This window comes from Tympanuchus pallidicinctus, unplaced genomic scaffold (genome assembly GCF_026119805.1).
Source record: "Tympanuchus pallidicinctus isolate F22 unplaced genomic scaffold, pur_lepc_1.0 scaffold25, whole genome shotgun sequence".
In the NCBI taxonomy this organism is placed as follows: Eukaryota; Metazoa; Chordata; class Aves; order Galliformes; family Phasianidae; genus Tympanuchus; species Tympanuchus pallidicinctus.
The window spans coordinates 7,152,457-7,164,563 of NW_026294742.1; positions in this window are offsets into that span (position 1 = coordinate 7,152,457).

A 12,107-nucleotide genomic window follows, 5' to 3' on the forward strand; every position below is an offset into this window, starting at 1 on the left:
AACCTGAAGGTTGCCATTGATCTAAGAGACCAGAAGAAACACAGACTTTGCAAATACAAAGGCTGCAGATACAAAATCCGATGGCAAAGACGGCGTCTGTTCACTTTTGAAGGTGGACACTGGACACCCCGTGGCCAACAGATGGAGAAGTCCTCCAAGCACACTTTTGTTTGGTTAAAAAAGGCGAACAAAAAGAAGTCAAGCATCAAAAGCAAAGGGAGGAAGATAAAACAGCAAGCACAGTCATCGAATTCCCCATGCTGACCTTCAGAATAACTTGAAAAATAAATTGTGTCTCACAAGCATGGCCAGAAAGAGTAGAAATCACTCTATGGCAATAAAAGCTGAACAGCCTCCGCTCAACAGCCCTCTCAGCTGATTTCCTCTACAGAAGCACTTAGCTTTGGAAAAGCAAACCTCTTGGTGAGATTGAACTCCTTGTGAAAGAATGGGGCCTGGCCTCACAGGAGGTCCCTGTAAATCTTAACACGGACCAGAAAAACACGTCTTCTTCCCCTGTGGTTTTCCAGTTTCATCTCTGGATTTAATGGCAAATATGCAACATTTATAGATTATTTTTCTCAGAACCTATAAAAGTTGGCCTGAAGAATAAAGAGCAGTGGCTGCAAGCATCTGAGTGTCCCTCCCTCCAACATATGTAATTCAATTTACATTTTTGTATTTCTTTACTTGCTCATCTCTAGATACAAAAGCACAGGTTGTTTCTCTATTTCTTTGGTCTGGGTATCCAAACCTAAGGAATTTAACTCCTGGGATAAAAGAATATGGCCTTTTTTTTTCCTTCCTCTTTCAGTACCATCCATCCTGCACCAAGCCTTTTGCTCTGAAAGGAAAACCTTTCCTGTCACAACATCAGTAATGGATATTGCTCTCTCAATTACCCCTTGCTTCACCAGGAGAGCAACTGATGCGCATCGTGTTTATCCAGCTCACTGAAGTGCTTTCATTATCTGAGAAAAGAGGTTAATTAGGATTTAATCAATCTTTTCACAGGGTACAGTTTCCTCCTCTCCTATTTGCAATCCAAAAAGATGTCAGCTCCCAAAGCCATAATGCCCTCTTGATAAATCAAGTGGTAGCTAATGAGGCCCTCATGGTTTGGCTACCTGACCCACTGTGGGTGTCACCTGCACGGCTCCTCTGTCACCTTCCTGGGCACATCAGCAGATGCACAGAGCATTTGGGAGCCACCAGGCAAAGGAAGGTACAGGCAGCTGTGCACACTCAGACTGGGGTGAGTGTGTGTGCACGTGTGTGTGCTCGTCCATCTGAACACTGCCAGGCTCTGAGGAGCCACACAGTGCATCGTGCAGAAACTCTACCCTCCTGGAAGAGACAGATGGGGTTTCTTTTTCACTCTGTCCCTCTTTTTCTTTTTTTTTTTTAGTGGTGTTAATGATAACCAGAAAACATCTTTGCACCTGTAAAGGGCTGAACTTTCGAAGTGAATAAGAGATGCTAATGATGCTCGGTGCCGAAAGTTATGGATAATAAAAACATTTGCCCTCTTAAAAGAAACATATGTAGAAGGACGGAGTTTCCTTCATTAGGCAGGAGGCGAGGTTTTGTTCTTCCCTGAAAAGTGCCAGAAGCAAAACCGAACCTCTCTCCTCGTGCGCCCTGCCGGCCGGCTCTGCACAGCTGTCCTGGCAACAAACAGCCACCAAAGCAGAGGGGCTTCATGCTGGCCACCATCAGGGAGAATCATGGGTGAGATACTTCTCCAGGACATCTGCCCCAACCACGCAGCCTTCCTGACATCAAAAAGACTCAGAAGCATTTGTAATCAAATAACAGTTCTGTTATTTCTCTGTTTAAGCAGAGAAAGTTGCCCGTGCATCCACATGTTGGCCACTTGGCTATGCTGCCCATAGCTGCTGACAACGTGGGGCTGGGTCTCATGCCCTGCGGTAGCCACGCTCAGGATTTCTTTCCCTGATTTTGGCAAATTCATTGTCTTCAGCACGGTCTGGAGGTTCAAAGTCTGCTTTTGCTCGGCAGGGCGCCTTTTCTAGGTTCATAAAGCTACGTTCAGAAATCTTTGGGCAGACCCAAAGCTGACAAAAGTGTCATTAAATAATGCTGCCGATGAATGAAGCTACCAAAGAAGACATAGTCCAGTTTGCATCTCAGTTACAAGAAGAAAGTGCAATGACAGAGTGAGTAATTGGCTAATTGTCTATACGAGCTCTATTTTAACAGTGCAGTCGTGCGATCGCACCATCTGGGGGGAGTGAGGAGGGAGCCCCACACACACACAAAGCCTCCTCCCGACACACAGGCCGTGCAACTGCCTCCTTCCCAGCCTGTCGTGGGGCAGCAGCCCCCCAGTTCCGATGGAGATCCTGAACTTCTGCGGGCAGCACCCAACCAACACGGTTTGGTTTTGCCAAACAGTTCCCATGGGTTCGGTTGGGTTTGCCAAAAGTTTTTTGAGTTCGACCCAAAGCCCACCTGAGTCGTACATTGAAGCGACCCAAGTGGCAATGAAAGGTGATATCTGCCTGATTGCACTGCTGCTAATGAGAACAATTAAGCAGGCGATGTCGGATCGGTGGTGGGTGCAGAGAGCCAGCAGCAGCCCCAGCCAAGGCTTGCACAGGTCCCTGTGCACGGAGTGCTCTATGGGACATGCAAAATGATGGCATTTCCCCCTCCTCGCTGTGAAAAAGCTGAATTACTGCCTTTCAGTCCCCATCTATTTTCCCGCAAAGTTACCATGAAGGAAAAAAATATAAATCACACTTTTAAGTGGGGCTGGCACCCGGCTCACAAGAAGAAGAAGAAAAAAAAAAAAGAGGTAATGCCATAATGTAAAATAGTTAAAAGCTTATTAGAGCCGTTCAGGGCAGTATGATTTCCACTTTGTTTCAGAACACCCCGAGCCCATCCTTTCATGCTATTGTGAAGGCAGCAATTCAAATCTCCCTTTGTCAGTATGAATGGCCCCTCTTAAAGCTCTTTTATGCCAACATATTCCCTACAGGCATATGCCCTTTAGCTCTATTACTGATTTACCCAAGTATTCAGCCCATACCTTCTGCTTTTCTTTTTCACTTACTGAAGTTCCACATGACACGAGCTGCAGCCCCTGCTCCGGGGCCGGCCCCGCACCCCGGCCCCAAACGGGGATGCTGCTGTCTCCGCCGCTATCTATCTCGCCGGGAAAAGCCACACACACAAAAAAAGAAGAAAACTAACAGAGGAGACTTTCCCGATGATTGATTTTTTTTTTTTTCTCCCCCCCACTCCGCACCTCTCCCCCTCCTTTCCAGCCCCGCATTTGTCAGCGCAAACAAACGAGCGAGGGTCCGTGCCTCCCCCCGCCCGGCCATAGGCGAAAAGGAGCCTTGGGGGCTTCGAGGGGGGAAAATGCGAGTGTAAAAACGCAAGTGGGCCTATTACCTCTACTTACCCTAATTAGACTTGCTTTGAAGGGCTATTCAGAGGTTTTGAAAGGCTGTCCTCTCCCTGCATCTCATTGTGCAATGTTTGCAGAGACATTTGCATCTGTTTGTGCTTCTGAAAATAGCGCTGGATGCTTTCAAGAAAGCCAAGCCACCTCCGAGCCCCGAGCTCCGAGCCTCGGGGCCGCTCCGAACCCGCACGGCTCCGGGGACGGCATCGCTCCCCGGGGGGACCCTGCAGCGCCCGGGGGCTCGGAGCTCGCCGCTGCTCCCCGTTTAAACAATTGCCCTTAACAATGCAATTTGAGGCAGAAAATCTGCTAACTAGATTAAATTCAGATGACACAGGACGCAGAAACAAAACAAAAACCCCCCAAAAATCGAGGCTAAAGCAAATGGTAGGCACCCTAACAGGATAGAAAGTGTGAAATCCATGCAGAGCTAGAGAGAATAGCGGGCAGCGCAGGCCGGGCTTTCATACGCATATGGCCTTGACCGTTTGACTCTGGGCCCATTCAGGTGATCAGCTGGAGACGGGAAGGGGCATCTCTGGAAGCACACACGGCCCGCTCGCTCCTTGCAGAAAGCCCAGGAAAATAAAGCTGCGCAAAGGTGATTGATAGTAAACATTTTGTAATTTGGGAGGATTAAACTTTCGGATGATCTTGATCAGGTTCTCAAGGCATTGCCAGAATGCAATTACATCAGAATAGCCGCGGCAGGATCGCTGCTGGCAGAGCCACAATATCCGCCAAAGAAAGAGGGTGTGAATGGGACAAAAGGGTTAATTTGAATACGTGCTGAAAAGACTGGAGGTGGACAAGGAACTCTGCAAGGACTTCATCAGGAGCCATGGGCAGAAGGAGACGGTTTTGCAAACACAGAGGGCGAGCGGAGAGGATGTTTGTAAAGCGCACTTAGAAAGGGGGGAAAAGAACATAAAGCCCCACAAGGCTCGAACTGCTTCTTTCTTCCTCTGCCCTTGGCTACGCTCAGAGCAGCGCTTCAGATGGATTAATCACAGGGAAAAACAATAGGATAAAAGTCATCTTCTGCTGGAGAGCTCTCCTCCATCCGTCTGCCCTCTGTCCATCTGTCCTCTGCCCGTTTGTCCTCCACCGTCACTCATTCCCACCACACCAGCAGGATGCGGGCTCCCATCCTGGGCCCCAGCACACTTTGGGGAGGAGCATCTCTTCCCTTTGGACTGAGCTTCTGTGTTCTGTACCTTCAGGTGCTCAAAGTCTCACAGTATTTTCACAAGGGACTCCCAGTTCTCTCAGTATGATAAAAGTCTGATCAGATAACTCCCACAAAATGCACAGCAGGATTTAAGGATGCAAATCCATTCTGCTGCTCCAGAGACAATACACTCCCCAGTGCCAGAGAAATTCTTCTGCTAGCTCAGGCACCCATGACATGTGCTTTTCCACTCATCTTTTTAACTTTTAAATACACACTGGCATCTGGAAAATGCTCCCATGTGCAGGACAGGCTTGGCTGCTCTGGGTGGCCAGGAAGCAGCAATGCTCCCCACCACCAGGCCATGTCCTCCCCAGAAGGTGAAGGTAGAGATAATCTGTCACCTCCTCCCCATCCTGCCTGTTGCCGTGGTTGCATCCACCCCACTTCAGTACTTCTTTAAAGAAGGGAATATCACGTGCCCTCCTAGATGTGCTGGGATCTGAGCCTGGATTTGAGCAGCGATTCCTGAAGCCAAGCAGGGATGAAGGACACAGATGGGGGAAACCCAGGTTTCAAAAGCACAGGTGAGAACACAGTGCCATTGCTCCCAGCCTGTGATTTACAGCAAATCTCACACTGCAGCTCTCAGCACAATGGCTGGGGGCTGCATGAAGCTGTTGCTATCTCTGTTAGGGTACCAGCAGCAGCTGGGCATGGCTTTGAGTTCCAAGGTCTAGCAGGATGGTGACACTCAATATCCTAAAATAAGCCCCGACTTCCCCAGCAGGGAGATGGCTGTGTGAGCCAGCAGCCATCCCTGCTCTTTGGAGCCCATAGTTCAGAGCCACGCACTGCATGACAACAGCGGTAAGGCCCTGAGTGCTTACCAGACTGCTGCTCATCCTACCTGCAGGGCTGTGCTCTTGTGACAGTACCAGCAGACAGTACCAACAGTGCCATCCCCATGGCAGTAACCACCTCGAGGAACAGTGCCAGCCCAGATGGCTCACTGGTGATGGTAGCCCTGCAGTAAGTCAGGTCAGGGCTTGGCATCTCACTCCAGCCCCTTTTTGACATTCAAATGCCGAACAGAATTTCAACACTTTCTGACCAAAATACAGAAGCGTTCGGCACCATTCTGTCAGTTTGGGTCACACAGAGGCATCACGCCACCTCCATGCTGTATCTCTGCCTCAGCATTCATGACGCAGTCTCCAAAAGTAATGCAAGCCTATTTGCTTTCCACATAGAGAAAAGCAGCCCCCGTGGGGAAGCCCTCTTCCCACCGTCCCAGCCTGATTCACCAACCCCAAAGCAGCAGAGCCCACACAGCAGCCCTGGGCCCTTTTTGGGGGCAACACGTGTGTGCCTGTGCTTTGCTCCCAGCCACCCTTCAGCTTTTTTTTTTTTTTGGGGGGGGGGGGGGGGGCACTTTTCCAGCAGGTTGGGTTTTGTTTCCTTTGAGAACACCCCGTGTTTGCGTTGCTCTTTCTCCTCGGCACAATGCTCCTCTCCATTTCCTCGGCCGGGGTTGGTGCGGGCGTCAGATCTCGGCTGAGCGAAGTCGCAGGGGTCGCGGGTCACCCGAGGGCATTGGGGACAGACAAAGTCCCTTCAGCACTAATGTAAGCTGGGGAGAGGCGAGCTGAAAGCGCATCCACTTGAGACCATCTACAAGGCACTCAGCCCTCTCTAAGGGCTTATAATGTTGACTCTGCTGTCATTGGATCCAGCCCTACTACAAGCCCTGGAGGTACGGGGGGCTTAGAGACATTCATTCAGAAAAATAAATCCCCCTGCTCCCATTCTCTCCATGAAGATAAATATACCACAAACAGAACAAGGAGAGAGGCTGAACTCCTGATCTCTGCTCCAGCCACTTAAAAATGAACATTAAAAAAAAAAACCAACACTTTATTGGACTCCTTATTATTTGCCACTAAAAAAATAAAGTAAAGCAGACAAAGTTTATTGGACTCCAAAGCGGCTTGTTAGTATGTTTTATTAGCAAAAGTTGCTTTCAGTGTGACATCACTTCTAGTCCCATCCAGAGATAAATGGGGTTTGTTTGCATTTCAGCTCAGCCCGGGCAGGGCTGTGGTTTGTCCAGGGCTGTGTAGATCCATAGGAACCATAGCACTGTGGCTTGAGGTCACCACCCATTGTGTCTCCCATTGCAGTTGTCACTGATGGCCTCCTTGCCCCATGTTTTTACTGACATCAGACATTGCTGGATTGCAAACGTATCCCATAGCACCTGGCGGTACTGATGGAGTTTTGAATGGTTGCATACGTATGGAACGTTCCTTTGATGGGTCCCCTGGTGTCCCCTGGGGATGTGAAAATAGCAACAGCTCCCTCCACATCTGTCCCTGTCTGTAGGCACATCCCAGCTGGGATGCTCCCAACAGCAAGTTGGTTTCTCATGCTTAGGGCTCCCCATTCAATCTGGTGAGCTCAAGTTTGAGCTGTCCATGAGCTGCTCTAGGAGTCACTCAGTCTGGAAATGGGACGTGGTGAAGGTCTCCAGCAAGACCAGAGCACAGTGAGGTCCTTGATCTGAGCTATGGCAGCATCAGTTCTTCCACTGCTGTGTGGTTGGCTCACTCAAAATAGTATCCAACCAGTGGTCTTTATGACAGTGTTGGCCTTGCCTTCTGCTAGATGACAGCTTCAGCCTCATGTCATTAAGTTTTGCCTCCAACCATCGGGTGTTAAAGCCTCAGCTGGCTCTTAAGTGCAACAAATTCTTTCTTAAATTATGAAAAACAACAGAAAAACGCACAGAACGTGGGTGCTCCAGCAAACCTCCATCCTCCACCTCTGTTTTCTGTTCCCAGTCACACTGGCTGGCTCGCAGAGGATGTTAAGTGGCTGCCACCTGCAAGGGCTCGAGGAGAAGGTGCTGCTGGCAGTCAGACTCTAGGGCACAGTGTGTGGACGTGAGCTTTGTGAGCTGGGAAATGTGCACAAAGAGGGAAAGTTGTTGCCTTGGGGAGGGAACAGGCTGCACTGATCAAACAGCTGATCCAAAGGGGAATAATGGGATTTTGTGGGATTCACACTGATGCTCAGATGAGAGGAGCCTCTGCTTTCTTGCTCTCTTTCAAGGCACTGAACAAGCATCTTAAAAGCCTCTCTAAAATCTGCCTTTGCTGAGCTAATTATTATCACAGGAGCTATTAGACAAAAGCTCAATGGCTTTTCCAGTGGCTCTGCAACAGTTTCATGGCAGCCTCAATACCAAGAACCACAGCTGCCTTTTTGCCACATGCTTCACAAATTATTCAAGCATTGATCTTTACCCTTACAGAAAACACCCGCAGAAGAGAGGAGCACTCAAAGCTCAGTGCCTCCTTCCTCTCACCTGCACACGCTGCACTTATTCAGCACAGCCCTGTCCATACCTGGAGCCCACCGGGGCAACAGCGGATGTCACAACAGAGTATCCAGTTGTTGAGCAGTGAGACCTGCAGGAAGCCTGCTCCCAGAGAGGGCTATCCAGTGACTTATTGAAGGGGGTCATTGACACCTCGTCCCTAAGGAGAGGCCGCCCTGGGAAGCCCCCGGCACAGAGTGGGAGGGGGGTTGGAAGGTTTCTGCCAGAGCAGTTCGCCAGAGGGTTTATTTTAATTTATTTTATTTCAGAAGGAGTTACAGGTGCGTGGTTTTTCAAGTGTCCAAGGAAAAGTAGAAAGTAGTAAGCAAAGCGAGAAGTAATAAGCACGTGAGCAAAGGGCAGTCGGGTGGTTTGGGGGGAAAGCACAAAACCTGCAGCCCTGCACAGAGGGCACAGCAAACAGCAGCGTGCTCTGCAAGGGCACAGTTTGATCCCTCAGCATCCCACCCATGAACCCACCCTGCCAACAAACCAAGGGATGTGGGCTGAAAGCCCCTTGCCTGGTGTTTCGAGCTGAGCCAGCAGAGGTGCAGGCCTGACGCTGCTTTCCCTAATATTTAAAAAACATTGTAGCATATCTCTGCCAAAAAGAAGTTGCTGATGGAGTAAGCAGGTAGAATTGTTTGTGGGAATGCAGCAGTCACTGCTCTGAATCCCACCAGCCCCAGGCTGGTCCTTGCCCCACTCCCAGCAGCAGAGCTGAAGCACTGTAGCGATTCCTTTCCCATTGTTTTGAGAGGGCTCTTGGAGATGAATGGACTTTTTTCTTTCTTTTTTTTTTTTCCCCATAAGCGAACATCTGAACAAAACCTTTCCAGAGACGCTGGGAGAGATGCCTGATGGACAGCCAGGAAATGGAGCGATCCATCACTGCCGGCGGCCCAGAGCTGGCACCAGGCTCAGATTTCGGAGCTGAGCCGGTTAACGAAACGCGCTCATTTGTGCTACCTGAGCAGCTCGCCCATCCTTGGCAATCCCCCAGTGTATGGAGTTAAATGCATCATGGATGAGTTGGAAAGGGCTGTTCCCTTTGCTCTGGCTCTGCTGGGTTGGTGTGGCTGGAAGATGTCCCTGATGCCACGTCCTGGCTCTGGGGTGATGTCTCTGATGCACACTCAGTGCACCGTGAGCACAACCACTGCATCACTGCCTTCACACGCAGCCCCAGCACCGTGCCCACTCTGCTAGGTTTACCATAAAGAAATGCCATCCCACTGTGCCATGAGGGGTTTTATGACCCTGTGTGTGTTGAAGCTGAGCAGCAATGATAAAATCAAAGTCATAGAATTGTAGGATTCTATCATAGGATCACAGAACTGTTGGGCCAAAAGGGACCTTGAGGATCATTCAGTTCCAACCCCACTGCCATGGTGGGTAGGGTTGGCAACCACTAAAACAGGCTTTAGATCAGGCTGCCCAAATTCCCATCCAGACTGAGGACTGCAAACAAAGATAAGGCATTTCTTTCCCCACAGGCAACCCTGTTCACATTTCAGGAGATATTTCAGAGCTCATCCCCTCTTCCTAGAGCAGAGATAGATGTGGAGCAGCGCTGCTCACCTGGAGCTGGCACGAGGACAATTCATGGGTGAGGAAGATGCTGTGAAGTCAGTGCATTAATCCAGCAAGGAGAGCCAATACCTCTTCTGATTTATGGGCACCAGCAGGTGCATAGCAGCATCTTCTGATGTTCCACCCTGTGGACCAAGACAACATGCCAGCCTTGCAGGATCTCCTCATCCTCATCCCTTCTTCTGACTCCAGAGGTGTGCTCTAGGGGGGCCATCACTGGCCACCCCCCAAAACAGAGCACCAAGACAAGTCCCCAGCAGCCCCCAGCTCTTCTCCCTTCCCCTCCACAGAAGTCAGTTATTTTGTTGTGTGTACACACAGAAAACAAGGGGCTGCCCCTTGTCCTCCTCCATCCATGACACATCAAATTATCCTGCCTCCGAATATCCCATCTGGCTGTTAGTTTTTAGCTTTTTTTTTTTTTTTTGCCCCCTCTAAGTTGTTTCTGCTTTCCTCCTCCTCCTTTCTCTGCTCTCCAGCCCATGTGTAAAAGTAGCAGGGGGGCCTTTATTAAAGGCAAAGCCCCATGGCAGCAGCTTCCCAGCCAAACTGCTCTTGTATTACTTTTTGATGAGTTTTCAATTTAGGCCTTTGCAGACAGGGGGAAGAAGGCGACTTGAGAGACAGAGGGGGGAAAAAAATGCAACAGATGGGGCCGATTGTGCTCTCTAGGCAAATTAAGGAAGACATCTGTAGCTCCCAAATACTGGTGGTCTAAAGCAATTAGTCCCCTGTGAAAAGGGGCCTCTCTGAGCCTCCTCCAGCCAATCCGCGCCCCAGCAGCACTCACGTTACAATGGCCTTGACCACAATTCACTGAGCCAAAAAAAAAGAAAGATTAATCCAGGAGGAGCTGTGCGGCCGGGTTGGAGTTGCTAGGCTTAAAAGGGAAGGTTACGTACGTTTCTGCCTGAGTTTTGAGCAGAAAAGCAGGGTGCAGGGTGTTTTCTTTCTCTTTCTGCCTGTCTCCTGATGTGTACCTGTTTGATGTGTGATGGTGGGACCGTGTGTGTGTGTGCGTGTGCCCCTGTACCAGGAGTGAACTGCAATCTGTGAATTGCTCAGGGAACTCAATTTTCCACTAGTTTGCTTGGAAAGTGATGAATGAAGACGCAAACCCCCGCGGTTGGAATTATCTCCTCCAGCCCTCCTTGGTCCCCCTCCCTCCTGTACAGAAAGAAGCTGTTATATGATAAGACCCCTCTGCAAGCGATAATTATAATGATTGTTATGGTGCCAGGGTTCTGCTTGCACAATTGGAAATAGGAACTCCGGCTGAGCTAATCCGGCCGTGTGGTCCTTGTTTCATTCGACGTCAGGAAGCTGAGAGTGGAAAACGCAGAAAAGGACTTTACCCAAGCTGGTTATGAGCCCCCTCCCCCTGCCCTCCTCTCTCTTGGCTCTTTTATTCATGCATATTTATGATCAGTAGATCTCAGCGGACGAGGGAAAAGAAGAAGAAAAAAAAAACACACATAGAGAAAACAAAACCGCCAACACAATGGGGAGAGCCGCTCATGGGAGGTCACAGCACCTTTAAATTACACCTCTTGGCTTTGTTCGCCCCCAGCACAATGGAGCTGAGAGATAGGAAGAATGGCACCCTGTGCCCTGGTGCATCACAATTCTCCCAATGATTTCAAAATGAAAAGGGAGAGCCAACTAATTTGATATCTCATTGAGTTTCTGTTAACCCAGGGACGTGCCTCGTCCCAGGCACGGAGCTCGGCTGGGGCTGCTCCATACAAAGAGCACTACTGAACCTCTGGGTTTCACCAGTCAAAGAAGATCTGTCTTGGTCAGGTTTGAATTTGAGCTGAGTTAACTGGTTTGGAAATACAAAAGCACCACCCGCCCACTGAACCTTTGCCCCTTTAAATTAATTAGTTTAATTAACGGGCTTATTGTCATGGCGCCCATCAGAATGGGATCTTCCTGGGGCTGCACCAAACTCGAGCTCATACAAAGGAGATGGGTGCGTGGTTTTGGAGCTGAATTTGAACCAAATGACTTCTCAAGCCCCGGAAATATGAGTCCATGTATTTATTACTCACTCGGCTTACTCCTATCCTGCCACTAGGACTGGGGAATCAACATGCAAACAACTGCTGCCAGCAGCATTTGCAGCCACAACAGGTAATGGAAACCAGTTAGATACAAAGAAAGGAGTTTTGAAGTCAAATATAATTTCAAACAACACTTGCAGCAACCTGTTACACACACCATTTTGAATATTTGGTAAAAATTGCCCCTAAAGACAAACTGCATAAAAAGAGATGAAACTAGTCCTGATAAAGAGCAAAATAAATCCCTAAAAGAGAGAGCAAACCTTTTGGGGAAGGCTCTGCCCACTCTGGAAGAGGAATAGATGGTTTATTCCAATCCATAAAGACTAACCTTGTTCCTTGTCTGCTGCCCTCCCATTCAGACCAGGTTTGCAGATGAAAGCAAAGCAGCTGAATGGAGCAAAATGATCCCAAGCCATTTTCAGACCCTGAATGCTGAAAATATTTTAATGTTGC